This window comes from Panthera leo, chromosome D2 (genome assembly GCF_018350215.1).
Source record: "Panthera leo isolate Ple1 chromosome D2, P.leo_Ple1_pat1.1, whole genome shotgun sequence".
NCBI lineage: Eukaryota > Metazoa > Chordata > Mammalia > Carnivora > Felidae > Panthera > Panthera leo.
The window spans coordinates 80,077,948-80,099,767 of NC_056689.1; the positions used below are offsets into that span (position 1 = coordinate 80,077,948).

Here is a 21,820-nt window from a genome sequence, read left to right on the forward strand (position 1 = left end):
CAAGTTCCTCACTGATAAAACGGGGATCCTGAAAAGGGAGGTGGCCCGCATGTCCACGTCTCCCAGCGGAACACGGGGACGGCGTGCTGCATAACGTCACAGCTCCTGCCCCACCAGGGGAGAGGGCCACGGGCAGCCACCCCCTCCCAAGCTGGGCCCTCCAGCAGAAGCACAAGTAGGCAGAGACCCACCCCGGCTGGGGACCCCAGGAAATACAGGCGGACGACAGAGTGAAAATTAAGACTGGTTCCGCACCTCCCTGGCTGGTTAACTGGCTGGGATTAGAACCAGCGGTCTTGGGGAGTGGGGGACGGGCAGCAGCAGGGACAGCAGAAAATCCACCCACCGGGAGCTGGAGGCTGGACCCGTGCAGCGTGGACAGGGATAAACTCCCAAGAACAGAAACCAGGGGGCTGCACGGGTGACCTCTGTGGTTCTGCCCAGGAGCCGTGCTAGGGTTTTGAGGCTCTCAGGAGGAAAGAACAAGGGCTGAATCAACCCCCTCCCAGAGAACGGCTACCATGTGAACTTGGACGTGTGGCTCAGGAATAAAATCCCAACAAGGCTGAAGAACCCAGAGCCCAGCTGGGGCCCTCCTCCCATTTCCGCAGAGATGGCTGAAGCTCCAGGAGCATCCCTGCCCCCCCCCCCCGCCCCCCCCCCGGCCCCCAGCTCAGCCTCCTGGCTGTTTCTCATCTAGAGAGTTCCCCCACAGATAGAAGGCCCTGCGTATCTTTCTCTGGTTTGTGGTTTCCGATGTTGGCAGCCTCGCCTCTGGCCGAACATCTGGAGCAGGATGGCTCGTCCCTAGTGCAGGCCAAGAGCTCCGGAGGACCCTGGGGGGCCACGGTGCCAGGACCAGCGGACCCCACGGTGTAAGCTATTCGTTCCTGGAGTAGGGCAATACTTTCCCTTCTGCTTTTTGGGAACGAAATCCGTCTCGGCAGAAACAGGGCAGAGGCTCTAACAACCAGGCAGAGGGCTTCACAGAGCCCTGCTGGTCCACTAAAGCCGCACTGCAGATGGCCAGCACAGCCTGGTGCCCACAGCAGACCGGGTGAGGCCCTCCACACCCACCAGGCACAAACATCGCCAGCGCCCTGGGATCTCAGCTTGCGGCCGTCGGTGATGTGTGTGTGTGCGCGTGTGTGCGCGCACGCACGCGAAGTAGGTCCAGCATTCACATCATTATCCGATCCGTCAAAATAACACCATGCACAAGCTCTCTGTGCGCAAGCAGCTAGATACGCTGCCGTGTCTTTGCCAAACCACAGCCACTGCTACCCGCCCCCCATCACTGTACAGAATGAAGGCGAAGAGCTTTGATTTGCATTTGCACTTATGTGTAGGCATGTAACAAAAAGTGCTTTTATTCCCCCCACTGCCACTTTTGTGGCAATTACAAGGTACCTGGGTGCTGACGCAAACACTGACGCTCAATAACAAAACGGTGCAAAGACAACAATGACCCACCGATGGAGAATGCAACTCTGGTTGCGGTGGGGGAGGGGGGGTGGGGAATCAGCAAACCAGCAAAAGGCATGCTGGGTTTTCATTGTAACCAGTAACAACATACAGAAGGAAGAGCAAAAAACCTACAACAGAAGTGCAAGATGGAAACGTCACATGTCGTTATTCATTCGTAATGAGAAAATGAGCCTCTTTGCGGGGAGAAAACTTAAATGTGTCATTTGCAGTTTATTTTTACGAGGCCACAAACCAAATTAACGAAGTCTAGAATAACAGGCATAGAATGCTTTTAAATGGGGACATACTCAAAAACACGAAGAGGTCAAAAATGACGTATAAACAGTTCCAGAGCCTCACGGGTTTGCCACTTGGAGGCTGTGGTTTTCCTGAGTTTTGTGCTTTTCATCTACTTCCTTCTCCTCTGCCCACATTAAACAAGATCTGTGTAGACCAGAGACCTCAGCAGGTGAGTTACCGGGGTGAAATCAACACGTGGTCCCTCTTCGGGCCGTAATGCAAGACGTCCCTCTTCTGTCGCTGTGCATCTACCGCAGGTGGGGCTGAATGGGCAGCCACCAAAAAGTGAGGGACAACTTACTGGTCACAGTGACGAGCCACAGAGAAGAGGTCCAGAAGCGAACACACGCTTCTAAGGACGTGTAGGGGTCCCCTCTGTATCTGTGAGGGTGGTCGGGGCAAAGGTAAAGCCCCATGGCGGGATGCCCAGTGCTGGGGACTCCGGGCCAACTGGAGGCAGAGAGGCACCCTCCTGGCACAGTAACGATGCTCTGACTACGGTCAGCTCCCACGCGGTACCGCACATCTCAAGCTCCTCTGAGGGGTCACCCAAAAGTAGGCCCCAAACACGGCAGGGGGAACCGGCCTATCCGGCCAGCATCTGAGCATGCTCAGTTCTTGGGAAAACTTTGTTATAGGGACCGTGTTGCAATTTCATTCCGGTACAGACGCATTTATGCAACGTTAACGTTCAGCTCTCTGGATCGAGACCACCGATAAACAGCAGCCCGCGGTGGTTCAATGATCAGGTTGAGCCAAATGAAAATGTGGTTACTCAACCATGTCTGCTGTCTATATATATCTCTATCTTCTCTCTATATATATACACTTTATCTACATATCGATGTCTACATATCTATAGATCTATATATAGATACATAAAAAGTCCATTTCATCCCTATACTATGAATTCCCATAGGCTTATCTTTAGAGGACATAGTTTTCCAACTCTCCAAGGTCTATAAAATAGTTGGCCGCAGAACTGGACGCCCGTGGGAGTCCAATGAATTTCCATCGCCGTCACAGTGGTGACGCCGCTGAAAACCTCTTTGGCCTCAACACCCAGCACAGAAACCGACACCCCACCAACCCCAGGCCCACAAAGATTCTGTAACAACAGTATCTCTGCCTGAGAATCCTGGATTAGACTCCAGCACACAGGGTCTTAAGCTAAAGGTTTCTTTTAGAAGAGTGGGAGAAAGCCAGAAGAGAAAGAAATGTTGGCCGTGATAAGCAACGTTCAATGTGTTTGGTTGAGAGGGGCCATCATAACCTACTAATAAATACACCATTGCCCCCCCCCCCACAAATGTTCAACATTTCTAGTCTCTCGTCCTCCCAAGGGCTAAGATTCTTAGAACTACTCCAAGAATAGGGGGTCTCCTCTGTCTGCACACTCTGCTGTGGCCTGTGGTCGGGCCAGCCCTCTGGGTCACGCCTGGGAGAGGTTTCTGGGTTTCTTGATCAAGTTTCATCTTAGAAGGCAGGGCAGGTGGGGGACCATCATTGCCCGGTTACTGATGCACGAATAAAACCTCCAAATGCCTGGAAGAGGCTAGTGCTGGCAGGGGGGGCCTGGCAGGCCCAGGTGGTTACATCAGGATCTCCACCTGATCCTGCCACCTCACGGGGACACTCAGTGAGACCCCTCCCCGGGCCACAACCCACGCGGCCTGCTGGGTTCAGGCGACTTCACCGCAAGCCTCTCACTGGCCCCGGCTCCGAAGAAAGCGGGGCCCAAGCCTGCAGGGCGGAACCTGCCCTTTCCCGAACCGGAGGCTCTGTGTGATCCAACACTTTGGGGAACGTGCCCAGAGGTGTGACAGGACACGCAGAAGATCTGCTCTCACACTTTTTCTTGCTTTTAAACGACGCTGTTAGCTCGAGGAGAAAACATTTTTTTTTCCAGCAGGATAAAAATCAATCACTTCTGAGAAGTTGCCATTTTGAGACTTTGAGTAAGATGCAGGTTTTGTGAAAAATGGCTAACGGCATGTGGCAACTAGACTCTAGACCTCCAAACCTCGCCATGGGTAAGGACTGAAAGACATCAATCGATACTTTTCTCAGCCACAGTCCAAATGAGTGCAGGCAAAATTGAATGCTCTCCTCTGCGCACACCCACATCCCCAATCAAGTCCACCAGAAAAAAAATCATTAGGTGTTCGAGACATCCTCGAGGTTGGTAACTCTAAGAATCTAAGCTCATTAGAGATGTGCCTTCATCAGCAAGCTGCTTTCTTTTCTCTAGACGTCTATCTACCTTTTTACTCAAGCCTCCTGGGACAGCATGAGACGATTTCCCTAATTCATTTTTATTCTTTGCAATTAATACGTCGAGAAGTCGTAACACGGCTTCCATTCTGCCTTCAGTTTCCTAGTAGTATAATTTCCGTTGACTTATCTCTGTAGCAGCAGCAGCAGCAACAATCACTTTACATTGAACTCTATTGCCTCAGAGTTAATTACATGTATTTTGCTTCTGATAAATGAAAATACCAGATGCAATTAATTGAAAGGCAATCAATATGATCCTGCTATTAGACATCCCAGTGAAACATCCAGAGCCTGCTGGCGATCCATAGTCATCAACTAATTGAAAACGCATTCCAGAGGGGTCTTAGAAAACCTGAACTTTTACCTGGAGATATTTTACAATAACTCACCAATATAAATCTGTCCACAAACTACCGTTCACACGATGGGCCGTCCGTCTTTTTAAGGGAATCCAGCTTCATTGGCTCAAAACCATTTAAGGCGACGAAACTCTGAAAGCACAATGAATTGGGTCAGTGGAACCGAAGGAGTGATTTTTTTTCTGTTGTTGTTTACATCTAGCCATTGCTTAATTGCATTTTCCCCGTGCCTTCGATTCTAAGCTACCAGAGGTTATTAAATGGTTTCATTAAAAATACTATTTGTCTTGCTTTAGTCACACACCAGATCAAATTAAACAGCAGAGCACCAGAACAAATGAACCCTTTCCATCTATTCTGACACAAAGCCAAGCGCCCAAGACCAGAAGGTGATATTGTGTCATCACCATGAAAATATCATTTACATCCCTTTACATCTTCAAGTAGCAAGCAAAGGGACAAAACAATCAATACCTTCAAGCAAAAAGTATGACCAACTGTTTGAGAAATATGGAAGTATAAAATGCAATTCATAAGCCCATGGTTTATACGTGCTATTAGCATAAATGCTGACAACTGTTAATCCACGGTAACTCTGATTAACGGTTGCAGTTGACCATTAATAGAAGGCATTTTAACTTACTGCTGAAATTGATTACTCAGTTAAGAATTCAATCCTAATGTTCAATAAAATTGCACTTTCTTGGCAAATGCAATATGAAATGAGGTGATGCATTAAACAGCACTCACATTTATTTTACTATACAAGGAATGAAGAGGAGATCTATGGGGCCATCACATTATCTGAACTGCTTCCTTTTCGCACCGAGTTGTGAGAGGGGCAGGTGGGAAGGGACTCCTCTGGCTGACTGAAAAGGCAAAGGCACCCAGGCAAGCGGGCCCAGGTGTCTTTTCGGTGGCTTTCCCACGAAGAACAGACAGGATTGCAACACTGCAGGTGTTATGCAAACCAGACCGTCCACGTTTCAAGGCAGTCTTTTCTCACGTCCCGTGAGAAAGCGGAGGTATGCATCCCGGAAGCGAACTGTCTCAGTCAAACCTGACCATTCCTTCCGGGGCCCAGCTTCTAATCAACCAGGACTCAAATGGTTGATTAATATTTCGAGAAGTGCATGAAATGACAGAAACCAAGCTTCCCACCGCACTCTACTTTTCAAATCATTTGAATCTTAGGAAGCTGGAGTTTCTTTATCCACAGTCTCCTCCTTTAAAACAATGGGGTCATCTCTTGGGATCCAATTCTGGGACGTAACCTGCCTAATTATGCAGCAATCAGAGACAGGAACCACTGCACCTCCCAGGTCCATCCACTCCCCCCTCAAAAGGACCCCATACTTGTGTGTTCTCCCGTCAACGTAACGAATCAGGGCATCTGAGTGCACGGGCACCAGCCGGCTCCCACACCGCCAACTAGAACGGAGGCCAAGGGCAGGCATGGCCCTGCCGGAGTATTCAGAAAAAGGGTGGCCTCTACAGTCACGGTTATCACATGTGAGGTCAAGAAATAATTCACTCCCAGCTGTGCCTCCACACCACCTTAGGCCACAAACTTTCCAACCCAAGGAGGGGTGACAGGGAGGGGACAGAGAGCGCCAGGCTATTCAGTGGTGGCGAACACCCAAGACACAAGTAAGTTTCGTGTTTAGTAACTAAGCATTTACCCTATTGAGGAACCATCTTGATTTTCAGGAGGCTTGCCTAGCAAACTCCTGTTCACCCTTCAAAACCCATCTCCTAGGTCTTCTGTAACGCCTTCTGTAACGATGAAGGGGCGGGGGGGGGGGGGGGGAGACGAAGGGGGAGGGAAGGGAGGGAGGGGGAGACAGAGAATCCCAAGCAGGCTCCACACTCAGCTCAGAGCCTGACATGGGGCTTGACCTCATGAACCATGAGATCATGACCTGAGATGACATCAAGCTTAACTGACTGAGCCACCCAAGCACCCCTCTGAGTCTCCTGAATGTTAAATGCCTTGATTACATTTGATTCCTCTCTGGATCTCACTAGGTCTGGAACACAGCAGAAAATCACATTTGTAACTAACTGCAGAACAGAACTTATACCCTTGGTCTAGTATGGTTTGTCCTTGTAGGTCGCTGGCTTCCCCTTTCGTTCCATTTCCAACGCTTTGCACAACCACAGATCCTCAAACGTTTACAGACACATAGATGTGTAAACAAGGCATTTCCAAAACTATAAGGAAATTGTATCTACAGCTGACCCTTGAATGACATCAGTGCGAACTGTGCGGGTCAACGTAACATGCGGATTTTTTCAAGAAAACAGAATACGGTCCTAGCAGCGTATTTTCACTTATGATTTTAACAATACAGCCTATATAACAGACTACGTGTGTCAATGGACTGTTTATATTGTTATTTACGCCTTCGAGCCAATCATAGGTTATTGGTAGTTAAGTTTGGGGAGAGTCAAAACTTCTATGCAGATTTTCGACAGCATGGGGGGTGGGGACGGGGTCCAATGCCCCTAACCCTATGTTGTTCACGGACCAGCTGTATAACAGAAAATGGTCCCTTTGTTTCATTTTTTAATGTTTATTTTTGAGACACAGACAGAACGTGAGTGGGGGAGGGGCAGAGAGAGAGGGAGACACAGAATCGGAAGCAGGTTCCAGGCTCCAAGCGGTCAGCACAGAGCCCGATGCGGGGCTCAAACCCACGAACCATGAGATCATGACCTGAGCCGGAGTCAGATGCTGAAATGACTGAGCCACCCAGGTGCCCTGGAAAAGGTCCCTTTTGGAAAGCAGGGAGGGAAGGAAACGTTATTGGTGAAGTGAAATTGAGCACTGTCTATACAGTTACTTCTTGTTTTTAAACAAAGTTCTGAAGAGAAATACACTAACACGTTAACAGTTACCTAATCTTACTGGTGGGTACAGATTCTTACTTTGAGACACTTCATAGTAAAATTAATGAAACAAGGAGCAGACAACTCTGCCTGTCTGGAAGGCTTCACAGAGGAGGTGACAAATTTGGGAGTGCCTGCAGACTGCCCAGGCCAACCGGGACCGCTTATTCAGCAGATTAAGAAAGCTAAAAGGCTTGGAAGACTGTCAAAATCTTTAAAGTCAGCGCGCACTCTTACTTGAAGGTGGAAAGAAGTACTTTAAAAAAAAACTGGAGCTACAAACCCTTGTTACCATAGCATAATGTGCAAGAGAAAGTACCCTGCAGACTCGCCAGGATTTCTTTTTTTTAAATGTTTATTTTATTTATTTTTGAGACAGCATGAGTGAGCGCAGGGGAGGGGCAGAGAGAGAGGGAGACACAGAACCCGAAGCAGGCTCCAGGCTCCGAGCTGTCAGCACGGAGCAGGGCGCGGGGCTCGAACCCACAAACCGCAAGATCACAAGACGCTTAACCGACTGAGCCCCCCGGGCGCCCCACCCACCGGGATTTTTGTAAGAACTTCCAGGAGTACACAACAAGGCACAGAAAGGACTTGGCTGATTAAAACCACCACGAGTCCTCCACGAGCAACCTCAGAAGCCCAAGTGGGGGCTCGTCCACAAGGTGACTCGGCCGCGGCGGACGAACACCAGTCAGCTCCCGCGTCCGGCCAGGGAGAAGGGCTCCCATTTTGGGCTTGCACCACCAACCCGGGCGAGCCTATTTAACATCACTTGGCAAACGTGTTCCGCCCACATCCGAGGGTAACAAGACCGGGGAGAACGGCAGCATCCCGAGCCTGGAGGAGTCTCAGCCGGGCCGTGTCCTGGGGCGTTCTATGTACAGGAAACAGACAATTCAGGGCACATTGCCCAGAAGGATCCCTCTCCTCCTGGATTTTTAGTTTCTTACCTGAAGTCAGGCATAGGAAAATTACTGTTAGGGATCTAGTTAGTGAGACTACTTTTCTGAAATGGAATGAGACGAGCACCTTGGACAATCTGTGAAGAGCCGGAGGCAAGCTCTAAGAAGGCCTGATGGCACCTTCTGGATCATTCGGGGAGGATCCATCCTGCTCTCGCCTGAACTCCAGCCGTCTTTCCTTACAGCTTCCTGTGCCCTGCAGGGCACCAGAGGCCCTCTACCATCCAAGCTGCAGTGAGGCGAGGGTACCCGGGCGCTCAGCCTGGGCTCTCCCCACCATCCCACCTGCTGCCAGGCATCATTTCTGGGACAAAACACCCACTGACTTGCACCTGCTCCGTGTGAATTACTTCTAATGCTGCTTCTAGCATCTAAGGTTCTGACGGTCAGCTCTTGGTATCACCGGAGGCCTGGCCCGAACCCCACCTGGATTCTCTGTGCTCGGCTACTCACGTTCGGGTCATCTAGGCTTTAAAATGCCTGTCCCACTGTCCTGCCATAGGTGGTGGGGGCGGCTCTACCTGCTGCTCTCCAGTGGGGCCCCTCCTACTCGTCGTCTCCAGGCAGCCAGGGAGCTGAAGGGCAGCTCAGCTTGGGCTGATTTATTACAAGGGCAAAGACCCTCAAAGCGGCAGATGTGGACAGAGCAGGCAGCCCAGGTGCCCCGAGAGCACCAGCCTCATCTGGAACCTGCTCCTGGCATCCACAGCCTCATCTCGGATCCAGGGGACCCCATCAACATCTACTACTTAGAAAACCCAAGAGTCGTCTGTAATAATCATACCTCAGGCAGTCATGAAATTACCCAATAGAGGACCACTGAGAAGGGCACGGAGTGCTAGCTGGACGGACGGACGGACACACACACACACACACACACACACACACACACACACACACACAGACTCCCAGGCTCCATGGGTGAAGAGGACCTGGGACTCTGCCCCAAGATGGAGACTGCACCTGCTTCACAGGCGAGAGGGCCCTTTCGAAGAGATCTGGAAGCTCGGCCCGGGGCCCGCACACAAGTACTCAGAAAAGGCTAGTCATCATCCAACCTGGCACAAGACTTCAGGACCAGATTGTCATCATTAGCACCTTCTAAAAACCAAACCCACCTCAGGGCACCTGGGAGGCCCAGGCGGTTAAGTGTCCGACCTTGACTTCAGCTCAGGTCATGATCTCACGGTTTGGGAGTTCGAGCCCCGTGTTGGGCTCTGCGCTGACGGTGTGGAGCCTGCTTGGAATGGTCTCTCTCTGCCCTTCGATCTCTCTCTCAAAATAAATAAAACCTGAACTCCCAACTGGGTCACTGAGACCAACATGCCTCCCATCCAGCCCGTCGCCTAGCTGGGTGAGAGTCGTGTGGCAAGGCTGTGTTCAGAAAATAAACAAAAAGACTGGCTGAAGAACCATCCAGAACCTCAGCCTTCTCTCTCCTAAATGCTCTCTTGGCACAGATGCCTCTGACTGGTCAACAGGGCGCCTGCTGCTAGGACATTTACAACTGAGCCGAGCAAACAGGACAGGTTGGCACTCCACGAACTGCCTATGTCCCACAGCTGCAAGGCCCCACTCTCGTGGCGTCCAGCTGCCCATCTGGGCCTCAGGGCAGGACGGCCCGCCCCGCAGGAGTGATGGGCCCACTGGGCTGCTGCAAGAGGGACCCACACAAACAAAACTCAAGCCATAGCTCCAGAGAAGGCTCACCCCACCTCTCAAGGGCCTTGGATGGTTATCCCCAGAGGGGACCTGAAGGTCCGTGGGTCCACCCCCTCCACGCAAGACCGGTTTCAATCTCTTCTCCCCTCCTGCAGCAGACCTAGCCCCACCACTGTTTTGGGGCTGCAGTCTGAGAGGACAGTAAGCCTTAGTGACCGGGCCACAATCGGGACGTGAGGGCACTGAAAGGGGACTCCAGGGGCTTTCCCACACATCCACCGAGGATCCTCTTAACCGTGTCGAGGTCAAGGGTGACAGACAGGGAAAAGCCTCAGGCAGACATGGAACCTAGACGTCCACAGAAAAACCAAGTGCCCTCCTCGTAAAACTGGCCTGCCCGTATAACATGTCCTTCCGGCCAGGCAGACGGACACACACCCACAACAGGACGGGGGAAGAGTGCCTGGTTTCCTGTCTCCACCCCCAGTCCTACTTACCAGACCCTGGTTCACACCCTGGCCACCTGTGCTGGTCTCTCCCTAACCTTCCACCTCCGGTCGGCCCTCGCCCGCCAGGGTCACTTTGAGGATGTGTGGGGCAAAAGCCACCAACAAGACTAAGGAGATGGCATCGGGGCCTTCCCAGCAGACTGGGTGGCACCGGGCGCCCTATGTGTCCAGTGGGGGGCTGCAGTCTGCAGTCTCCCGCCTCTGAGCGTGCTGGGTCACAGCGGGATCTGCCCTGTAACCAGGATGTCAAGGCCGCCACTGCAGCCCTCGAAGCCAGGGGAGCCCAGGATAGCGCCCCCACCCCTCCGCATGCGTGTTTATGCGCCTGCCCAGCCTTCGATCGTTAACTCACCCCAGAAAGGCCCAGCCCATCCGGCGCGAGGCAGGGCAGAATTCTGGTTTAGCGGTTACGTGGGAAAAGGCAAGGAAAGGACAACGTCCGCCGAAGAGCAAACTGTTCCCTGCACGTCGGACGAGACCAAATTAACACGGTGTGATATGAGTTGCCATCACCTCAGCGTGGCCAGGTTATTCTTCCCCAGGATTCAATTCCACTTACTATTGCCTAATAATAAATAAACCATATTAATTAGCCTGGAAACAATTAGCCTTTATTCAGGGGGGGAAAAAAAGGAAGGGAAAAAAAAAAAAAAAAAAAAAAAAAAAAAAAAAAAACCCTGAAAGCTAATTCTTTCCAGGTCCCTATACAGCCCACGTTGGCATCGAAACACTTAAGGTCAAATCAACACTTCATTATAATCCCCTGATGCCCCAGAGTTTCAGCTTCAGTAAGAAAAATGCCCGCCAGGCAAAAACTTCACATACACAGTCTTTGTGGAGAATGTTTATGGAAATTTTGTAATATTAAATACGTTCAGCTGGTTTTAAGTTTTCAGAAAGTAAAGGCCCAACAGCCAAGATTCTGGAACTCTTGTCTTTAAATCTAAGGGCAGCCAGTGGAAAACTGTAGGGAAGTCTTGGAACGCTGCCATTTTTTTTAAGGAAAACAAAATAGGATATTTTCTCCGTGTTGTCTCAGATGTAGTCAATTAATTTGTCCCTTTCTCTGCTCCGTTTTCAGGTTTTTTACTGCCGGAGCTTACGGAGCCCGCAGATTTGAGACAGAAGTAGGTGACCAGGAGCAGTTCAGCCTTGGAGCATGAACTGGGCTTCAACGTGCCGGGGAAGGGCTCCGTCCTAAGTGGCAGATCGGGGGGAGGGGGGAATGCTTGGAAACGACTGTAAAAATGGGTGCTGCTGACCAGGCCTGGTGCAGGCCAAGGTTTCGGGGTGGGGGGTGTGGGGGAGTAGATCCATAAGCAGCAACCCACACACACAGTGACGTCATTGGGCGAATTCAAGCTGCGTTCCCACACCCCAACTGCCCAGCTGGCCAGGGGAGTGAAGGCAGCTGGGCCTGAGCGGTCTGACCCCTCAGCTCGTAGAAGCCTGTACGAAAAGTCACACAAGCCAGGAAGCTGCCTTGTTAACTCTGAAAAGACCACAGGGGGAGGAGGAATCCTTGCCAGGGAGGCCTCTGCTCAGTGTACCAGAACCCAGTCTCCAGCAATGGAGGGACAGGGAGAAACCCTCATCGCCCATCCGGGGCACGTGTAGGTGGCTTTGCACGGTTCCAAATAGCGACTGAACAGGGAAGCTACGGGCCGAGGCACACACCCCTGTGTAAGAGGCTCTGGAACCTGCCGGGAGTGCAAGGAGACATGCGCTCCCTGGGGTCAAAGCCCAGCTGGCAGAACCGCTAACCCGGCAGGGCATCTGGGAAGCAGGCCTGCCTGGGTTTTCTCCCTGGTAGAGGGGCGGGCTCCAAAGAGGAAGAGGTGGTTATCTAAGCTCCTTTCCCACAGGTGGGGGGGTCCCCATCACCCCCCCTCCCCCCCCACCATGCGACAGAGGGGGCGGGCAGGAAGCAGAGGCGGCTCCTGGTGCACGACAGCCTTTAAAATAAAAAAAAAATTTTTTATAGTTATTTTTGAGAGACAGAGTGAGACAAAGTGAGACTGGGGGAGGGGCAGAGAGAGAGGGAGACACAGGATTGGAAACAGGCTCCAGGCTCTGAGCTGCCAGCACAGAGCCCGACGCGGGGCTCGAACTCACAAACCGCGAGATCATGACCTGAGCCGAAGTCGGACGCTCAACCGACTGAGCCACCCAGGTGCCCCGACAGCCTTTAAAATAAGATCCACTGAGAGAGAGCAGGACACGGAAGGGTCACAGAGGCAAACCACAAACTACCCTGGCGAGCTGCGGAGACAGTACGAGAGATCCTCTCCCCAAAAGTTAGGTTTCTGCCTCCACCCCTTTCTACCCCTAGGGACTGGTCAGAGGAGAGCATTTCCATAAAGACAGGAAATCATCTAAGATACGCCCCCCACCCCAATAGCTGGATGACAGTCTCTCCTGATACACAGCAGATGGGCACCTATGCAAGCTGCACCTACACATCATGCATTAGGTGCCTGGATTATAGAGTTTTAAAAACTTAAAAAATATTTAACATAGAAGAAATACTTCTAGGTTAGTGGGAAAAGAAATATAAAATACGTAGAATGATCTTATCCTTCCCCGCCCCCCACCAAAGTCTCTGAAGTTGTTTATTTATAGACAGAGAATGACACAAAGAGAGAGAGGGAGAGAGACAGAATCCCAAGCAGGCAGGCCCCGCATACTCAGTGGAGAGCCTGACACGGGGCTCGAACCCACGAACCGGGAGATCATGCCCTGAGCCAGAAATCAAGAGTCAGATGCTTAACTGATTGAGCAACCCAGTCTAGGCGCCCCTAGAATAATCCAATCTTAAGTGAACTTTCAGGTATTCTTTAGATGGTTACTTTCATTTTTTTGTAGATACTTAACGTACAGAAAATACACCCAAAGTGCTATTTCTCTACGCGAAGATTAAAGGTGATGGTTTAAATGTAAGTCTTTCAGATCACAAAAACCATTTAATTGTCTTCAGACTTTACTCTCCATTTCCTACAAAGAGCAGATCTCCTACAGTCTGGAAAATGTGCAGTGAAGAGGCTGTGGGGTCTTAGGTCAGGAATGAGGGGGTGTGTGCTGAAGCTAGGAACGCAGAACGGGGGTCCCCACGTCGTGGCTGCAACCACCTACGTGGGTTTTGGAGTAAGGTATCTGCCCTACTCCTCAGGCGTGTCCCTCTTGGGGACGCCGATGCAAAGCCTGAATTCCAGGGGCCGAGCAACTGGAGAGGATCCGGGGAGGGGAGCGGAGGCACCCACACACAGTGCAGATCCCCGGGCCCCGGTGGGGAGCTTGTCCGCCACGCATCCCTGAGCCGCTAGAGACTAACAGCGAGCCGCAGCACTAGTGGGGAGAGCAGGGCAGACTTCTCAGCAGGCTCCGCCAAGTTCTTGGCTACAGATCAGACTGCAGGAGAAGGAGTACAGAGAAGCACTGGCCAGCTAGAGAGTGGAGTCCTCAGCCCCTAGGAAACTGCTTACAGAAAGACCTCATCAGCTCTCGACGTCAACACTACGGACCAGCAGGCTCCACGCGGGAGACCGAGCGGGGCAGGGATGCTGGGGGGAAACCCGTGTGGACGGTTCACAGCCCCTCAGACTCCTGGTCTCTCCCACACCGTGTCCTCACCCCTACCCCTTCGTACTCTGGAGAAGGCAACTGGCGCTGGGCCTGTTTTGTGACTGATTTAGCTGGTCAGCTCCGTGCCAGCAGGGACGTGGTCCGATTTTTGTCTCGCAGGACTCAGAGCCCAACCGACGCTTAAGGGCCTTGGAAGGAGACTGTGTGTGGTCCTGGGAAAGTTACTGGGCCTCAGAATGCCTTCCTGCGGTGAGCCCAGGATGTGTGGGACTCAGGTGAGAGCACAGGTACTAAGGTGCTCAGGGCTCGGTGCAGGGACCACCGTCCGCACTCAAACAGCACGCTCGTCTAACAAATGCCGTCTTTCCTGACATGACTAGGTACATCCAAGAATCCAGAGTCCTAGAAAGGGGGGCGGGGGGGGGGGGGAAGCCTGAAGGGAAATTAGTTTTCTGTCTTATTTCAAACGAAATGTATTCAAACCCCAACCTCAAGGTTCAGGGAAGCCTCGAGTGTAAAATGAAGCACATCACTGCCATCAAATGGAGCAGCTGTGGTACCTGCAACACAGGAACGACTTTCCTTTTTAAAAAATTTACAAGGCTGGGCACGTTACAGAGAACAGCACACGGGGAACCTCTGCAAACACAAACATGAATGAGGGAGGCACCCAAAGGTCTCACTGAGCATTAATTTACGTATTTCCTCTGGTGGCCACAGGCTTTTATTTTTTAAGAAGAAATAAGTCACAGAGCCAGAGGAGACGTGCTCGGAGGGAAACCGAGGACCCAGATCACCCAGCCTCTCGGAGACGAAGGCAAAACCTACCTCGGCTCTGCTTTCTCCTCCCCGACCCCAGCACGCCGTCACAACACTCGGCGGTGCCAGCTGTCCCCGAGCGGCCCGACGGCCTCTGCCCAGCCGACCCCGGCTCAGACCACCCAGGTGCACGATCCCGGATACAGACGTCAGACCCTCTTACCCAGAAGAATCCAGGACAAGGAGAGAAAAGCCGAACGCCAGACCAGCCCGTGCCCCCTGCCCCCGGCTGCGTGACCCCCATCCCAAGCACCGACGGTCTTATCTAGGAGAGGGAACAGAGGAGCCCCCGGAGAGCGTGGGATTATTACCTATCGATTCATACAGGTCAGGTAAATAACACCGGGGCGCCTGAACTAACTTCCACGCCAACCTAACCACTCAGCCGCGTTATCGATTTCAGAAGTAGAGACACCCTTTCAGCACGGACGGCGGCAGGGGCAGGGACTCCTAAGTGCCGTCCCCCCTCGAAAGACGGGTGTGTGACACACACATACCCGTGCAGTGTGCTTCCCGAAGGAACGACGGCTCGAACGGGTCGCCCCGAAGTCAGATTCCCAGGACCCGTCACTTGACGGTGGCCGCAAAAGCCGGCCAGAGCCACCCAGGTGCCAGTGCTCGCTCCTGGAGAGGCCGTGCTGCCACTTGCCTTTCTGCCTCCTTTGCGCATCAGGCCTGAGCCCCACGTGCTGCTGTGGCTGCAGGACCGCTACTGAACGAGACATCCAAAGAGGCAGGGTCCCAAGTTTCGTTTCTTCACACACCGCAGCCAAATGGCGCGACGCAAAACCACACGACACAGACAGTCAAACCCCCGAGGAGAAGGCCGCTCTTCTGGTGGGTTCCCCAAACCAGCCGGGCCAGCGTGGCACAGCCCACCACACATCACCCGGCAGAGGGTCACGGAGACGTGGGGCCGGCAGAGGCAAGGCCGGCGGTGCCCAGTTCCTCCTGACATCAAAGCAGGAGGGGTGGGGGAGGAAGGGGTCGGCTTTCAGCACTCGGGTCCTCGTGGGGAGTTTCTCCTCACCCGCTGCTGGTCTAAGCCTGGGGCAGAGATCTTTGGGATGGAATAGTCCTCATCGACACACACAAGAACTTGAACGAATCTCCAAGGGGATGGTGCTGCGAAAAAAGTCAGTCCCCAAAAGGCCATGTGTTCTCTGACTCCACGTTCATCACATCCTCTACAGGACAAAATTACAGGGATGGGAAAACAGATTAGTGGTTCTTGGGGCTGGGGACCGGGAAGGGGGCAGGACGCTCCAACTCTAGGACATTCTCTGAACAAGCTAGGTCTTGGGAGCCGGGCAGCCCTGCAGACGACCATGGACGATGACCGCGAATGGTCTTGGCCACTGGAAGAGGGTGTGGCCGTAGGCAGGGGACACGTGAGCTCCTCGGGCCCTGGAACCGCTCTGGAGCTTGACCACGGTGGTGCATGCTGGAATGGACGACACAGGGGACACTGCGACACAGAAGTGGACACACACCTAAAGCCACATCAACGCTGGGGAGAGCCCAAGGAGGTCTGGGGAGCACATCAACACCCATCTCCTGGTTGTAGTATTGTTACTATCGTTTTGCAAGCTAGGACCACTGGGGGAGACCAGATAAGGGTATTATTACAACCGCATGTGATTCTAGGGTTACTTCAAAATAAGTTTAATTAGGTTGGCCCTGTATTTTTTTTTGGTTTGTTTAGTTGGGCTCCTGTTGGCCACAGATAGGGCCATTCCTTTCTTTTTTGTGGACTGGGGTGTTTACAAGAAGGAGCCACGTGGAGCCGACCCCATTGACAAGATTGACACACTGAGCTGGGATCCGCTTCCTCTGGCTGCCGGGGCGGGGGGGTGGGGGGTGGGGGGCCACCAGGAGCCCAGCCTGCCTCTCAAGAGCCAGAGCTCCAAGCTCCTGAACCCTGACCTTCTCCACGGCAGTCAACAAAGATGCTTGCTATGTAAGTTCTTTCCCGGGAATGGGCACGACTGACTGGTTTCTCTCTCCCAGCTGCTGCTGGACGCCCAGGGCTCCCCAGGTCACAGGTGACAAGAGGGCGCCTTCCCTGGCAGAGCAGTCCCGGAAAGGACGAGAGACAGAAAAGCAGTTCCCGGGGCTGGTCTGTGCTGGGGAGAGTGGGCACACTGGCGGGGAAAGACATCCAGGCTTCCCTGACCCAGCCTGGCTAAGCCAAAACTACAGGCAGTGGGCTGGAACAGGCCAAGACTGTCCCCGGCTGACAGCGCAGTTGTACGTTGGCCTGGCCACCTTCCAACACCCAGCTCGCTCAAAGAACGTTCTGGAGCCCAAGTGTCCCAGCAGATCACCAGGGTCAGGCGGCCCACCTGCCTTGCACGGACCCACAGCTACATTCCTGCTTTTCCAGCAGGCTGGGGACCTTGCGGGTGGCCCTGGAAACTGCACAGCAGCCTTCCACGACAAAACCTAATCACGCTGTATCAACCTAAAGGTCTTCGGTGGCCGTCCGTCCGTCCTCCGAGATCCCCGGTTGCCTCCCTGTTGAGGGGAGCTGGCAACCTCCCTCATCCTCACTGCTGACTCCCTGCTGACTCAACCCAAGGAAGAAAATTACAGGAGTATCTCTGCCGTTTCGGCTTTTATGGTCTTCAGGGTTACACGGTTTTCGATTTCATTCGACAGGAGTTTCTCCTTAATGTCTCCCGGAGACAGTACGTCTCCCTCTCCCCGAAACGTGCCATTTTGGGGAGATACAGCGTACGGGAGAACAATCTTCCAATAATAACCCTACTTTTTCAGCTTCTCTCCACCCTCAAATAGCCCCTTACTCAGAAAGCTGAACGTTTTCTCAGATCTCCAACACTGCCCGGCTTCGGAGCCGCTGAAGAAATAACCAGCGACTCTTTCATGGAAATAAAAAAATCACATTCTACATAAATTAAATATATAATTTGATTAAACATGTTTATGTCTTTGCGATGACATTTAAAATAGAAGCAATCATTTTCGTTCTTGAAAGAAAAACTCTTTCAAATAGAATTCGAAGCTGTCAAACCTACCTTCTGCTACAGATCTTTTAAATGTCACATACCTTCAAAAGGGGATGGCAGCTTCCTTTTAAATATGCAATTCCAAGGCAGTGCGCTCTGAATCGAGCATGTATTAGAACACACCGCTGGCATTTACCCTGGGGAAGGGTAGCCTCTGCACCCCTGCTTCTCAAGGACCCGCTCAGGAGCGCAGCGCCTGTCCTGTCCCGTCCGGTCCCCGGTCCGGTCCCCGTGCTCTTCCGGCGTGGCTAGGGCCACGGTAGCAGGTGGCAAACCTCAGGGCCCAGCACCAAGTCACGCCCCTTAAGGGGGCAAAGGTACCTTCCTAGGATTCCTACGGTTTCCCTCCCAGATAGCTTGCTGAACTCCGCGTAACCCAATTTTGGCAAAGCATCACCGGCCCGATTGTTAAGACCGTGTTAATCAGATGCAAAGAAAACTCCGAACTCATTCTCCTGAGTCAATGACCTACATATTCAATTGCTTATTCTCCAGCTCAGTAGCAAACACCGTGCTATATTTAAACATAGAGCACAGATATATCTTTCTTCTGAAACGTTAGTGATACAGATAAGCCTTCTACTCCAGCCCTCCTCTCCTCAACTTAAGGAAGGAAAACATCGTCAACATCCTGCGGCACTCTGAAGCGAACAAGCGTGCTCCGGGTCTCCATCATTTTAGCAAGAAGGTAGCAAGTGTCGTTTTTGTAAGACGTACACGTGAGCAGCATTCCCGCTGGTACGTCAACAAACGAAGCCTGGTTCGCCCCTGCCTCCCCAGTACCTGGCAAATAGCAAGTGCTCCGAAAGAACACGGATCCAATGAGTTCAAGTCAGTTAAGCGTGGGTAACAAGCACGCTACAAACCAAGTGCCCGAAGCGGATGCAAAGGCCCCCTAAGTGTTGAACCCTGGCGCTAGGGACTGACCCAGTGATCTCACAGCTAGCAGGGAAGACAACAAAGGAAACAGGGAGCTCTCGGAGAATGTTCTAAGACTACGGTAGGGACAGAAATTGAGAGATATCGCTGTTGATCTCTTGGTATCTCACCCAAATATGAGGAGGCGTGAGGAAGTCAGCTCCCCACAGCCATCGCTGGAGGAGGATCCTAAGAACATCTGAAGCATCAAGGCAGAGGGTTTGAAACACCAAACAGAAGACAGCCCAGCCCAACACCACAAGAGGTACCTCCTTGCTGGTTCTTCCTGGGAAAGGATAGCGGCTCTGGGGCAGGTGAGGGATGGGGTGGGATGGGCAGAAGGGTAAATGAGAGCCCAGGGCAGCCTTCCAAACAGAAGGCAATGCAGTGGGCAGTCTGGGAGAGGACCAGAGTGAGCAGGACACAATGGACAACCAAAGCCCAAACCTGGGCTGTAGTTTGGAATCCTTCCTGGGTGTGCCTTCCCGCCCAACCACGCGACTTTAGGGAAGTCACCTCGCCCCTTGGAAAGCATCTTCTCCCAGGTACAGGAGAGGAATGCCACCCACAGACGCCAAGACCCTCTAACTCAAGTTCTAATTCCATTTAAAATAGGCGATCATGGGGGCGCCTGGGTGGCTCAGTTGGCTAAGTGTCCGATTTCGGCTCAGGTCCTGATCTCGCAGTTTGTGAGTTCGAGCCCCGCGTTGGGCTCTGTGCTGACAGCTCAGAGCCCGGAGCCTGCTTCAGATTCTGTGTCTCCCCCTCTCCCTGCCCCTCCCCTGCTCACGCTCTCTCAATAACAAATAAACGTTAAAACAAAAATAATAGGGGCGCCTGGGTGGCGCAGTCGGTTAAGCGTCCGACTTCAGCCAGGTCACGATCTCGCGGTCCGTGAGTTCGAGCCCCGCGTCAGGCTCTGGGCTGATGGCTCGGAGCCTGGAGCCTGTTTCCGATTCTGTGTCTCCCTCTCTCTCTGCCCCTCCCCCGTTCATGCTCTGTCTCTCTCTGTCCCAAAAATAAATAAAAAAAACGTTGAAAAAAAAAAATTTAAAAAAAAAAAAAAAAAAAATAATGTAAAATAGGCGATCATAAAACTTCAAGCCAATTCTCAAGGGCTTGAAAGAAATCAAGAGTGTGGAAAAGGAAGAGTTATTGCAAAGGGGATCGCTTCTTTTCTTTGGACTCCGGTAATTCCCTTCATTGGGTGGCAAACTCTGGGCCCCACTGCACAGATGAAAAGGACCAGGAAACCCTACCCGTGAGGCCAGACCCCACCACCTGACCTGTGGCACCAACCGGGAAGCCGGGAAACATGGGTGAACTGAAATGCACAGTGAAGCCAGGCTCTTCATTCAGTAAAGCGAGGCTTCTGTTCCTTTTTGGCCCTTCTGCGTGGTTCCTACACCCCTAGCCTCCTCCTAAGAGGGGAACCTTCCAGTGAACACCACTCGCCCTACCATCTCCCCACGCCTTGCCCACGGAAGTGATCTGCCAGGTTCCCCCCAGTCACTCTCTGGGGCTCCAACACTGCTTCATGAGCCTTGCTGTCAAGCTTTCCTTCCTATCACCTCCCCCACCGCCAATACTGCGTATCTATACACGTACGCACATGTACTTGTTTCCATAGATGTTAACACATGCATCCAAAAGAGCCGGTGTAGACTCCTGATGGTCAAAACCAACAGCCCTTTCTCGGCCGCCATCTATCTTCTTAGCTGGTAAACGACCCCCCTCCACGAAATATACACACCCCCGTTCTAGAATTCTGACACTGGACCAACTATTAAGAGAGGCAGATTTGGAGATAAAGGAAACGTAACCTGGTCTTCAAGGCAGGTCCAACAAGGAACAAGAATAGAATGCCAACTGCTAGAGAAGCAGGCATGGAAGGAGAGATCAGCACTCAGCCTCAGAGCTCCCATTCAGGTGCTCCCAAGTCCATTTCTTCCTGCCAGTCCCCACCAGGAGCTCCAGGTACACCTGACAGCTGCCTTCTAGACACTTCCTCCCCACGGGCACGTCCCACCTGCCTCTCAAACTCCACTCACCCGCATCGTCACCCTACCACTTGGAAGTTCCTGCTTCCAACCACATCACACCCAGACTCCGCCCTGACTTCATGTTTGTATTACCGGAACCGACCGGGTCAGCCTCTACCTTTGCCCACCTCTACATCTGAGGGACTGGCACGTGATCCCTATGTTATCCCTGTACACCGATTCCTGGGCAGGAAGCAAAACTCCAAATCATCAACTCTAAAACACCTATTAAAAGCCCAGCAGAATTAATACCTTTTTTTTTTTTCCCCCCCGGAAGGGAGAATGACCCAGTCCAATTCAACTGGTCAATATCAACTAGCCTAATCCCTGAAGTTATTTTAAATTCCATCCCTAATCAAAGGATACCCTTCGAAGAGCTCCTCACAGAACGGCTTCCTCTAAACTGTCACTCAGCATGATGCTTTCTGACTTTTTCTGGCAGACCCAGGCACAAGAAGCAGCCTGACATTTGTTACCAGACCTCGGGTGATGGCAGAACTCTCTATCCCCGGTACGCCACTTCCCTGTAATGGAGTCTTTCTCTTTGTCATCAGCTCAAGGACGCACACCGTCTCCCCAAAACTCAGAGAGAGCTGTTCCCAGCCAACTGTCCTGAAATTTATGGTTGCTGTATTTGCATTTTTTTTTTTTTAAATCAACTCTGGCCCTTCCCCCATCTCCTCTCATCTTACAGAAGCTTTTTTTTTTTTTTTTTTTTGAGTCCTCAAAAAAAGCATTTTCTGGAAAGACGATATAAAGAAGTGAATGGAACCTACTGAAGGACACATTGGTAGTGCCGTAAACCAGGTCTTCAAAAGCACTGGCCCTAGAGAAACTTGGAGAAGCTTCCCCAAGACCAGTGAAGCCAGCATACCCAGATTGCCGGGATTCTGGAGGGTCCAGAACACCCACTTAGCCAGCATCTTCACACCGGGGGGGAAAAAAAAAAAAAAATCACAGAGTAGCACAGGCATTTCTAGTTATCAGTGGGCCCCCAAA

The 21,820-nt window shown here is 52.1% G+C and overlaps 1 protein-coding gene across 4 annotated transcripts in view; it reads right to left on the bottom strand.

Annotated features, from left to right (window-relative positions):
- The window catches only part of CTBP2 (C-terminal binding protein 2), a 159,598-nt gene that overhangs the window by 104,946 nt on the left and 32,832 nt on the right, over positions 1-21,820 (bottom strand). For all 4 annotated transcript variants that reach the window (XM_042907426.1, XM_042907427.1, XM_042907429.1 and 1 more), the window contains one exon: positions 4,434-4,535. The gene's annotated coding sequence lies outside the window, so the exon portion shown is untranslated. The remainder of the gene's footprint in view (positions 1-4,433; positions 4,536-21,820) is intronic.